At 36.0% G+C, this 13,088-nt stretch overlaps 1 long non-coding RNA gene across 2 annotated transcripts in view; it reads left to right on the top strand.

Moving 5' to 3' along the window:
* Window positions 1-12,888, top strand: part of LOC128652659 (uncharacterized) — a 76,535-nt gene extending 63,647 nt beyond the window's left edge. For both annotated transcript variants that reach the window (XR_008401299.1, XR_008401298.1), the window contains exons 2-3: window positions 7,778-7,944; window positions 12,768-12,888. This is a non-coding gene — a long non-coding RNA (uncharacterized LOC128652659). The remainder of the gene's footprint in view (window positions 1-7,777; window positions 7,945-12,767) is intronic.
* Window positions 12,889-13,088: the final 200 nt, after the last annotated feature.

Raw genomic sequence — 13,088 nt, 5'->3', positions numbered from 1 at the left:
GTAGTGACGTAAGCATCAATCTGTGTCGGACTGAGACCGGCGGATCGTATGTTACGTCACAAAATTCAACTTTTGGTGGTCTGTAGGGTTTGATAAATAAGGCGAATCAGGCTCGCCACAATTACGCTGCAGAATTCAAGCTTATTTGCAGTTGACTGCTTGATAAATAGGGGCCATAATCTGGCCCAAAGTGTTTTGTTCTGTGTGTGTGAATGGTGAGGAATTAGTTAAAGGGCCATGATACCCAAATGTTGAAACACTTGAAAGTAATGCAGCATAGCTGTAAAATGTTGACTAGAAAATATCACCTGAACATCTCTATGTAAAAAAGAAAGATATCTTACCTCAAAAGTTCCTCAGTAGCCACATCCCATTGTAAAGGACTTCTAAGCAGCAAATCAGTATGTCTGTCCCGGGACAGCTAAGGGATTGAGCCTCGTGCACTCTTATCTTATTTCCCTATTCAGTTTAAGGAAGTTTACTATGAAATCTCATGAGAGTTAAGTAAAATCTCATGAGATCACAGTAAAAGAGTTAATGACCTCAGCACTGCTGATGCTGATTGGCTGCTGTTCATTTCTTCATTTATTTATTTTTTGTACCTGCAGCTGGGCAACAGCTGAGTATAAGTTTTTACACAGAACTTACTCTGCTGAGCTGAGGAAGTTGTGAGGTAAAATATATTCCTTTTTTACATAGAGATGCTCAGGTGATATTTTCCTGTCATCTTTTTACAGTTATACTGCATCAGTTTCAAGTGATTTAGCATATGAATATTATGTTCCTTTAAAAGTTTGCCTGTCTTAAAGGGACATTAAAGTCATAATTATACATTCATGCTTTAGACAGATCATACAATTTTAAACAACTTTCCAAATCCCTTCTATTATTTAATGTGCTTCATTCTCTTTTTAAAGGTTTATCTAAGAATGCTCAGGAGCCACAAAGAACCTAGGTTCTAGCTGCTGATTGGTGGCTGCATATATATGGCCATGTGTTCAGTTAGAGACCAGTTGTGCATTGCTGCTCCTTCAAAAAATGATACCAAGAAAATGAAAAATATTTGATAATAGTAGTAAATTGCAAAGTTGTATAAAATTGTATGTTTTGTTTAGAATGCTGAGACTTCCGTTGGGGGAGGAGCTGTGCAGTCTACCTGCTGCACACAGGTGTGGTGAGAGAACACCTTTCTACCGTCTCCCCGCTCTTAGCCGCTTGCCTGGGAGAAGTACCCAGGATTGTTGTGTGGCGCTCTGCGAGGCTACGGCCCGCCCGAGTTTGGAGTCTCAGAAAGCTGATACAGCTAAGCGATTTCTTCGCTGAAAATTTTAAACTGCATCAAGGCTAATTCTCCTACAGAATCTATGGGAGGAAAGGAAACTTTTGCTGCTTCTAAATACCCGTATTCTGCTAAAACTGAAGGAAGAGGGTAAACTTTGGATAGCCTACCGGTCCCCGTTGTAGGATTGCAGGCTCCGGCTTCTTTACTCGGATAGCTGTTTGGTGCAGGAGGAAGCCTCTTGATACCAGGTCCAGACAGCGTGTGGTAGGACACCCGCTTATTCATCCCACTACAGATGGTATAAGAGAGGCGGAGAAGCCTAAAGCAGAGGGGACGGATCTATTAGAAGCTGCGCTGTGACCTGAGGTAACCGGTCCCTTACAATAACCGGCAAAGGACACGCTTAGGAGGTCAGTGGCAAGCCCTAACCAGCTGAGGCTTAACAAACCCAGACACCGGCCGGAGCGTGATATAGAAACATATTCAAGTCAGCAGCGCCCTGTTAAGGCGCAATAAGCAGGAAATTTCTGCAGCATCGAGGCACAAAGAAAAGGATGCAGATAAAGAATTATGGTGAGAAGTGAATAAACTGATATATAGCTGGGAGAAGAAAGAGCTGTAAGTCGGACTTTTCACTCTTGACACCATTTGTGGCTGCAGCGGTAAGACTGAGGCTAAAGACTGACTTTGAATGTGAGCTTTGCAAATTAAAAAGTATTGCCTTAGCCTACTCTGATACCGTTATAGTATCTCTCATATTGTGGACTTCTGCCTAACTTAATGAATCTGTAGACACTAGGATTCTTATTTATGGCCCCTTGTATTACATAAAGATATTTGCATCTTTAGAATCCTGAATTACCAAGACAAGATTGAATATCTTAGATTATTTAAAAAAAGAAGTGAACCACTTATGTTTGGAAATAATAGAATTCTATTATTCCAAGACTATTTGGCAGAAACTTCTTCAAAATGGAATCTAATGGCACCGTTCTGCTCGCAACTTATTAATAAAGGCTATAATGCGTGGATGGTATATCCTGCCAGCGTAATTGTTGAACAGGACGGTGCCAGAAAAACCTTCCGAGAGCTGGGAGAGATCAAAAAATTTATAAGTGAATAATAACTTATCTCCCAACTATTCAAGGTTTATACCTGATTCCTTACAAAATGAGCAGCGTATTAGGTACTAAAATCTCTCATTTCTTTTATGGTAATTTATGTTTGAAAGAGAGCCAGATATTCTTGTTGTTTTTTTTTTTTTGTGTCCTTTTCTTTTTCTTTTTTTTTTTCTTTCTCTTGGTTTTCTAATCCGGGCCCGCAAGAGGAATCTTTATCTATTTGTGCCGGTAAGGACCGGTAATGGATATTAAATTCTTATCCTGGAATGTAGGGGGGATGGTCTCTCCTATGAAACGTAAGTTGATTATCAAATTACTGGCCAAACAAAAACCAGATATTGCTTTTATTCAAGAGACTCATCTTACAGAACAGGAAGTCTCTAAGCTTAAGATAAAATGGGTGGGAGAGGTAGTTGCCTCCTCTTCAAGCAGGAGAAAATGTGGAGTGGCAATCTTGATCAATAAAGCGCTGGAGTATAAGATTATTCAGGTGGAGACAGATATTACTGCAAGGTTTATTTTAATTCAAATTATTATTAATAAAACTAAATATGTTCTCTGCAATGTGTATGGCCCAAATAAATTCTGTAGTGATTTTTGGGAGTCCGTTAAAGTTAAACTTTTTCCTTATATAAAAGAGAACCTTATAATAGGTGGTGATTTTAACTTGACTATGCACCCAGAAATTGATAGATTCTCTCAGAAGAATCTTCCAGGAGAAGTTCTAAATATTTTATTACATTTTGCAGCAAATTACATCTTACTGATATATGGCGGTCCTTTAACCCAGATACATTAGGCTTCACGTGTGAATCTAAAGCACACAGGACTTTCGCCAGGATAGATCTATTTTTAATCTCCGAATCACTTGCGATTTGTAAAGTGGAGGCTGGAATTGGTGAGATCATGACCTCGGACCACTCAATCATATCCTTAATATTGAAATACCATGACAGTAATAAATTTAAAACTCCCAGGGCTTTTTTTTTATCCACATTATCTTTACAACAATCCTAGATTTAGCCATTGGTTAAAGCAGTCTTGGAGGGACTATAGTACACGTAATATTTCTTATTTTTATAAGATTGAAACTTTTTGGGAGGCATCAAAAGCAGTTTTACGTGGTGAAATTATGTCATTCTTGGATATTAAAAATAAGAAACAACGTGCCCGAGACTTGCAACTTACTAACCAGGTTAAAAATGCTTACAAAAAATATCATGGAGATCGATCCACTAGGAATTGGAATAAATATATAGCTCTCAGAAAGGAGAGGGACATATCTGTAGCTCAAAAACACTTAGAAGATGAGACCAAAATCAATTTACATTTTAGAAGCTTTCACGGTAGCTCTGCTAAAAATCTAGCGAGACTAGTTAAAGCAAGGAAGAAGAAGAACTTGATCTCTAGTATTAAGGAAGGAGATATAAGATATATCAATACAGAAGAGATATGTGGAGTTTTTTTCAAGTATTATAAACAATTATATTCTAAACAGGAATGTAACTCCACTAACCAAGATAACTTCTGGGATAAGGTTACTCTTCCCCAGTTACAGAAAGAAGAACTAGAATCTCTGAATGCCCCGATCACTTCTGAAGAAATATTAAAAGCCATTAGTTCATCCAAATTGAATAAAGCCGCTGGCCCTGATGGGTTTCCAGCAGAGTTCTATAGAAGTCTTGCGGTAGAAATAACACCAGTCTTAGATAAATTGTTTAATAGCTATTATATGACTAACAAACCAATTTCAGATCGGTTTGCAGCTGCAAATATATCACTTATCTTGAAAAAAGGGAAGAACCCAGAAGATCCAGCCTCTTATAGGCCAATTTCAGTCCTCAATGCGGACTATAAAATCTTAACTTCTATTCTCGCTTGTAGGCTTGCAGGGTGCTTGGACAAACTTATACATCCCGACCAGGTCGGATTTATGGCCACGCGAAATTCTACGAAGAATATTAGGAGATTAACTACGTTGGTTGACTATAGCTGGAATAGTGATCAGCTCAAAGGTAGAAATAATCTAAATGATAATGCAGTCCTTACGTTGGACGCAGTTAAGGCCTTTGACAGCATAGCTTGGACTCACTTATTTAAAACCTTAGAGAAATTTGGCTTTGCCGATAATTTCTTACATTTTATTCAGAAAATCTATTTGAAGCCAGAATCTTTTCTGCTGGTGAATCAAACGCTTTCTCCTAAGATAATATTAGAAAGAGGAACAAGACAGGGTTGTCCCCTTTCACCCCTTTTGTTCAATATTGCTCTTGAACCATTGGCAACCAGATTGAGAGAAATCTTGCCGGGGATACCAGATCTAGACCCAAATTTAAAAGTTTTACTATATGCCGATGATATTCTAATATGTTTGCAGAATACCAGAGACACAATCCCTAAGGTCATAAATATATTGGAGGAGTTTAGCTCCTTCGCGGGGTATAAATCCAACCTGGATAAAAGCGAATTTATGTGGCTAGGTAAAGAAACCAATCGACAAACTAATTTAACGTTTCGCACAGTCTCAACTATAAAATATCTGGGGCTGGAGATTCATAAAAATCCCAAATACTGGTACTCAGCCAATCTTGATACACTCTTTCAGAAGATTAAAGAAGATCTTGAGCTATGGAAGGCTTTCCCATTATCTATCACTGCATCAGTCAATCTGATCAAAACTATAATTTTTCCAAGGATTCTTTATCCTTTACAAAATCTCCCATTAATGCTCACCAATAAAGATGTAAGTAGATTGAATTCCTGGTTTTCCAAGTTTATTTGGAAAGCTAAAAAAACGCGTATATCACTGGAAAAATTGTCTCAAAAATTCTATAATGCTGGTCTAGCTTTTCCTAACATTAGATATTACAATATTGCAACTTTACTTAAAGTAGTTATAGATTGGCTAGCACAAACGAATAGGATTACCTCTTTTGAGTATGAATCCAGATTAATCCACCCTTGGTCTTTGAAGGCTCTTCTACACTGTCCGTTACAAGAACTACCGCGAGAAGTCTCTATATTACAATCTTTCAAAAATCTGATTTATGCATGGCAGAAGTTCTCTGGTATACTAGCATTGAATCCTTTATTTTCTGATTTTTTACCTATAAGAGGTAACCCTCTTTTTTTGCCAGGAATTGACCAAAAGGTATTTTTAGAGTGGCAGGACAGAGGCCTTAAGGATGTTGATCAGTTATTGGATGATCAAACCCAGATTCTCCCTTGGGAAATTATTCTCTCAAGATATTCGCTAGGTACTGGGAACCGTTTTGCCTATTTCCAGGTTCGTCATTATGTTAGTTCCCAAAGCTGGTATTCCTCAGTTAGATCTGAGTGGTCCGAGGTCAAGATTTGTATCCAAAAATTTATAATCGGAGACACATCAATTTCCTTAATCTATGATATTATGCTCACTAAACAGGGCATATTGTTGAGCGAGAAAATGGTCAATTCATGGACAAATTATATTCCTACAATTGATCAAGAAAAGATCTCGCGTAGTCTTAAATTGGTAGCAAACTATCCTGTCTCGGTAAATTGGAAAGAATCTCATGTTAAATTAATGAATAAATTTTACCTATCTCCTGCTAGGTTAGCGAAATTGTATCCTCTTAAAAGGGCTGATTGCCCGCGGTGCTCATATGGTAAAGCAGATCTTATGCATATGTTGTGGCACTGCCCCAAAATAAAACAACTATGGCAGAAAGTCCAGTTTTGGTTTAATAGGCTCTATAACGGGGCTTACCTGCTCTCTTTGCAAGATATAATATGTTTGATATTTAATCCCATTTCAGATTCTAAAATTCGGATTTTGAATACCATTATTTTAATTGTCAGATATAATATTTTCAAATCCTGGATTGCTAAGAGGCCCCCTAGCCTAGGAATAGTTCTTAAAGGGATACAATCCCAAATTATATATGAATCTTTTCATTTATCACAGGCTTCAGAAAAAAAAATTAAGACATTCTTGGTAGAATGGGCACCCACTATTAAGACTTATTCACTACAACTGCAGCAGCGGATTCTATCTCCATTTGTTTCTTCTATCAGCTTCGCTGAGCTAGTCTTGCTCCAAATATTTCCCGGATCTTGGATAAGGAATTTTTGAGATACCCATAAAATTGTGAGCTATTGCAGCTAAGATTGAGTCTTGCGGGTCCGGAGGATGGGTTCTTGTTTTTATTTATTTATTTATTTATTTTTTATTTTTTTTCTTATTTTTTTTTTTCTCTCTCTCTAGAGTTATAAAGAATACAAGAAAAGATATATAGCTACTTATTACATTTAAATGGCCTTCTTTTGATTGATGTGGGAGTAAAAAGGAAAAAAGTATTCTAATTCAGTTCCGGTTGAATTATACAGGTTTTTTTTTTTTTTTTTTCTTCTTTTTCCTTTTTTTCTATTATCATTATTGTTTAGTGTTGCCAGGTTTTTTTCAAAAAAACAATGAAAAATCCCAACGTTGTGTGATACTACCTTATAGACGATAACCATTACATGTAGAAGACAATGGAAGAGATTATATTAGTGTATCTCATTTAATGTCAATATGATTTTAGTAATGTGGCGTTTATTTTTTTTGTATGATCATACAATGTATTGCCCTGCGTGGTGCTAAGACATGTAATTTCTATGACTGTAACACAATGTTGGTTATAAATAAAAGCTTTAAAAAAAAAATTGTATATTTTACCTAAATCATGAAAGAAAAAATGTGGTTTTCATGTCCCTTTAATGTGAAGCAGGGCCCCATAGCTTTTAGGATGGTTATCTCAGTAATTCAGTTAGCATTTCTCTTATCAGTGTAAAGGGGAGAAACAGACATCAGGATTTTAGCTAACTGTTGCATGTCAGTTACACAAAGGTACAAATATGGTATGGTAAGGTTCTGGTCATGCTAAGAAGGTACATCATAAACTGATAACGTGCTGATCAGGCCATAGGTGATAGATATCTACTAATGATCATTGGTTTGTAACTTATAAGTGTATATGACGCAAATTGTATTATATATACTTAGTGGGAATCCCTCAGAATCTGTAAAAACCCTGTTATAGTATCTCCCTGTTCACTTGTAATAAACTATATTATTCACCTTATAGCCTCCTGGTCCTTTCCAAGGTTATCTAAAAGACCCACATCATCCGTTACACAATCATTTGCATTAACTTTAATCACAATATCAAAATTATTTCCATCAATGCTAAATACACTGTCCAAATCCCTCCACCAACTTTAACACTGTCCTAATACCCCATGTGCTAATTCTAACCTAACCCGTGCATTACCCTCTGCAAAATCCACTGAAGCTTACTACATAACCAATTAATTAAATTTCACAGTATTTAATTTTTGTTAATATTTGCAGGATTCCTCATGGTCATGACAAAGATGACTTTGTTTGGCCAAAATACACACGTGAATCTCAAGAATATGCAGTGCTCACGTCTGGCAGTTGGGAGGTGCACAGTAAATTTAACGTTAAACAATGTCATTTTTGGAATTACTACCTTCCAAAACTTGTGAGAAGATTGGGTAAGTAAGGCTTTTGTTCTTGGAATCTACCTATCCTAGCATCTTGCACCAATCTGGTTACTTAAAATTTGTTATAACTGCAAAATGAGAAAGAACTGAAGTCGTAAATAAGGCACCAAAAGCTAGGTTGCATTATGTCAGAACAGCTAAATACTGTTTGTTTTTTAAAATCAAAGTCATTCAAGTCTATCTAAAGACACACTTTTTGGGTTGAGAATTACATCACTGTGAAAACCTGTAAGATACTGAGCATTGAGAAACCTCACTAATATTATCTAAAACAATGTAAAACTATTTGGGCCAGATTATAAGTGAAGCACTAAATATCGCTTGCGAGCGCGCTGGTATTACAAGTTAATCACAATGGGAACGCAAGCTCACATTATCATTGCGAGGAAGCATTGCGCTTCCATAGGCTCCTAGATGGCATCAGAACCTCACGCAGCGAAGGGGGTAAGTAGCGCAGCGATGGGCAACATTTTGAAATATATATGTATATGACTATAAACATATATATTTATGTGTTAATATGTGTATATACACATATTAAAACATAAATATATATGTATATAATCATATACATATATATTTACATTGTGGTCTATGGGAACACACAGTTTCCATAGACAGCAATGTAAAGGCACCTTTCAGTGCTGTTTTTTTCTAACACCCAACTCCCACCAACTTTAGACTCCAAAAACTGCTTAGTGCAGTTGTTTTTTTTTAAAAAAAGATGCTACAATAATGATATTTTGAGGGCATCTAATCTCTGGTTAATTTTCTGAGCGTTATTTGCTACCACATGCCCGCAGTAGCAATAACCGGCCACTTGTAATGGCTAGTTAAGTATTGCACTGCCGCAAACAGGCTAATTTGCAATAATGTCACACTCCACTTGTAATCTAGCTCTTTATGTGCAAGTTTTTGCTTGATTCTTTTTATTTATCTAATAAAGCCACCTTGCCCTACTGAAAATTAATCTGACCTATAGCTTGACAGTATTTCTTGATGTTTCATATGACTTTTATTTGGACGTTACTTTGAACATTCTTACACATGCCCATTTTATATTTTAATAAACATAATGGGCTAGATTTAAAAAGCAGTGGATGCTACTTTCTCCGCCCAAAGTTTCCGGGTCGCCAGAAACTTAAGTTAAGAAACAGCAGTCGTAAGATCGGGATGATTGATACGATTGGGATGATTGAAACCCACTGCTAGTGGCCAATAGGCTGCGAATGTGGAGGATGCGGCATTGCACAAGCATTTCACAAGAAATGCTTGTGCAATGTTAAATGCCGACAGTGTATGCTGTCGGCATTTAGAGATGTCGGGCGGACATTATTTGCTACATCGAATCATGTCCGCCCGGCATTTAATAAGTTGACCCCAATTAATTAATTGTGTCCTATACATTTTAAAACATTGCTAATATAGCTCATTTAAAGGGATATGAAACAATAATATTTAGTAAAATAAATGTTAAATCAAAGTAAACATAAAAAAACAGATTGTGTTAAAAACAGCAAAAATCATTGTTTTCTTGCAAAATATCACTTTAGTGATATAAAACAGCTGAAGACTACTGTCACATGATTTTTGCAACAAAAATCCTCTACTGATAATGGGCAAGAAACTGACTGCAGGTGTCTCCTAGCAACCACATCAAAGGAAAAGCTAATCTTGTGCCTTCCTCTAGAGACCACAGTCCCCTTTTGCTGCTGTGACAGGAAATAATGGACCCTGCACAAATGTTAATGTTAAAAGTTAATGTTAAAAGTTAATGGGTTAGGAAAGGCTAAAAAAAATGCATTCCCAGCTTAATAAACAGTATTTCTTTATAATATTATGTCTAAAGATTTGGTAAGTTGTAGGAAGTTAAAGTATAATAATTGGAATTGTTCCATATGAGGGTTGGATGAATGTTTGAATTATGACATTCAAATTGTTGTATGCGAGGGATGAGCAAATGCTAAAACTTTCACATTCAAACGTTCCCTTTAAAATTCATTCAGCCTTTCTAATGTATCTATAAAACAAAATGTTAACATTCTAAGACATCAAATGCAATATAAAATGTTATCTTCACTGTAACATGTCAAAATACAAAGGGCTCCATGTACTAAGCAGTCAGCGAGCTACCCGCAACAAATCTCGCGTCAAAATTCGCAAACTGATATGTACAAAGCAGTCAATTATGTTAAAACTCGCATCTTTAAAATTGCGAGCGTACTTATCCGCCAAACCTCGCTACCGCTCCATTTTTCACTGTAATTAGACACATTTGACCACCAACTCGCCAAAAACGAATGTACTAAAAAATCTATTTGTCCGCTCGCTACAATTTCCGCTCCCACCTCGTTATTTTTGCCTCGCCACCTTTTAGGTGGCGGGCAAGGTACAAAACAATAGGAAAGTCAATCTAGACGCCAGTCTAGACATATATAAAAGGCAGTAATATCAGCATTGTACTTACAGCATAACTGGCGTCTAATTTGTCTCTCATTTCCATGTACATAAATTGCGCCCAATTTGTCGACTGTAATTAAAGAGTAATCTATATTTTAAATTTGTATTGTATAGTTGTCAATCTTTATAATTATTTTTATATTAATATTTATATATTATCAGATCCAGATGAAGCCATATCCAAATTGTAAATAAATATTACAAAAATAACGCTCTGTTATCACTCTTCAAAAAATTTTGAACAATAATAAAGTTGTTTAGATAAGTTGAACTTTTATAGGAGCAAAAGTCTATTCCCGTGACTACTATGATGTTCGTGACACCTTGCATGTCACGTGTTAATAATTGGCCAGACAATTCAACTGAAAGTTAAGTACATCAGCTTTGTCGCGGCGAGCGAGGCGTCAAATTTATCAACAATCCGCAACTGCTCGCGGCGGGCTAGACTTGTCTATTTATTGGGGGAATATTAGTACATAGCGACAGCGGACACCATTTCGCCCGCGGCGAGTAACGGCGAGTTTATCCGCGTCTACAATGACGGATGAATTGACGGCTTAGTACATGGAGCCCAAAATGTTAAATTGATTATAACATTTAAATGCAACATTTGAATATTACATTTGATCACTGATTTTATATTGGTCTATAAATATCGGCATTTAAAAGTTAATATTTAAATATGTGAACTTTGTATTTTATAATAAATGTGCAGAAAGTATAGAGATTTCTGTAAAAGGAATATAAAAAACAGCTTCTAAGGGGACATTAAACACTGAGATGGTAATATAAAGTGATAAATCGTATATATATATGTGTATATATATATATATATATATATATATATATATATAAAACTTCACAATATACTTTCATTATTTATTTTGTCCAGTTTTCCTGTAATTCCATTCTCAAATGTGTGCACATTTTCAGTTTCTGTTAGAAATGGAAGTGCAGAACACTGTTATATTCCAATATGGTGAATGAGAGGGCGCTAAAAGCTGGGTATACTTAACACACGTAATTGGTTAAGATTTATATCAAAAGTAAGAATTCATCAAAGATGGTAAATTTTATCAATCATTTACTAGTGGGAATATTCCCTATTTGGTGCAATGATAAAGCCCACATACACGGGTGAAACGCGTAGAAGTAAGAAGTTGCCTGTTTACCAGAACCAAACCCACTAGGTACCTAGTATTTGCCCGCGCGTATTAACGCTAAGAGCGGGTGCTCATTCCACCTCCAGGATTGCACTTACGAAGATCCAGATTATCTTTCACAAGCAGGGAGCTGTGAGCATTGGAAGCCAAAGACAACAGTCCGTCAGGTACTTACACGCAGGGAGCGGCGTACCTTAGCCGGTCACCTCCCCACGGAGGGAGTGGTGAATCCTGTGCCAGAGATTAGGAGCTGCAGCATACAAAGCGGCCGACACGCAAGGAGCGTGTTGTGATAAAGGACCACAGTATCCTGGACGTATTACAGCGGCATTTGGTTACAGCCGCTGCAACTATCTGTGAGTTAAAGCCACATACATAACAAAGCAAAGATACAAAGTATCCAAAATAAGAAACAATTTGTCGTTTTTACCCAGTATATTGATTATAATCACGGAGACAAGTCTCGTATGTAATATACCATACAACCAAAAGGGATTTCATCTGTTGAAGATTTAATAAGGACTACAGAGACTGTCCATTATATTCTGGAATAAATTGATTTTAAGGTTTTAAGCATTTAATCAATTCTATTTTTTAAGCGCATATTATATATATATATTTTTTTATCAGGGTGGTATTCCAAAAATATAAGTTAAAGATATCGTGTCAAATATTTTATGTGTCTGAAATTGTTTTCATACATTGTTTTTATGAATTTATGTATTGCACCAAATAGGGAATATTCCCACTAGTAAATGATTGATAAAATTTACCGTCTTTGATGAATTCTTACTTTTGATATAAATCTTAACCAATTAGGTGTGTTAAGTATACCCAGCTTTTAGCGCCCTCTCATTCACCATATTGTTTGTTCCATTTCTATCTTGCGGAGATAGTGGAGAGTGGCATAGGTATCCTTTTTAGATTTTAGCGCTGAAATTCCTGTGCTATACTGTTATATTCCACACAGCCATTGGCTGCACATTCTAGTGACCTATTTATAACAACAAATGAAACTTTAAAAAAAAAATACATCCACTTGTTATTCTCAGACCAATCTTTTCTTTAAATGCACCATTCTATCTAGCATTTATTTTAATGTATTTAATGTCCCTTTAATACCAATTAAGACATTTGCTAATCCCTAAGAACAGTACTAAAACCAATTTTATCTTTTCATTTTTATTACAGGGGAAAGTGATGATGGAAATCTATGGAGATATCATTCAAAATATGATATTGAATGTCAACAAGAAGGAATGTCAGAACAGGAATCAGATTCATGCAGATTACTGCATTACTGATTAAAAACAGGGGGCATTAAAGTCAAAATTAAACTTTAATGATTCAGATAGATCATGTGATTTTAAACAATTTTCCAAATTTCTTCTATTATCAAATGTTCTTTGTTCGCATAGTATCCTTTGTTGAAGAGTAATACAATTTGATTTTTTTGTTTAAAAATGTATGTTTCATCTATTGTTAACTACATACCATTCTTGTGATGTAAAT

Source organism: Bombina bombina, chromosome 1 (genome assembly GCF_027579735.1).
Source record: "Bombina bombina isolate aBomBom1 chromosome 1, aBomBom1.pri, whole genome shotgun sequence".
NCBI classification, from domain to species: Eukaryota; Metazoa; Chordata; class Amphibia; order Anura; family Bombinatoridae; genus Bombina; species Bombina bombina.
Note: the sequence above shows the minus strand (reverse complement) of the source record. Positions and strands in the feature narration are given on the sequence as shown.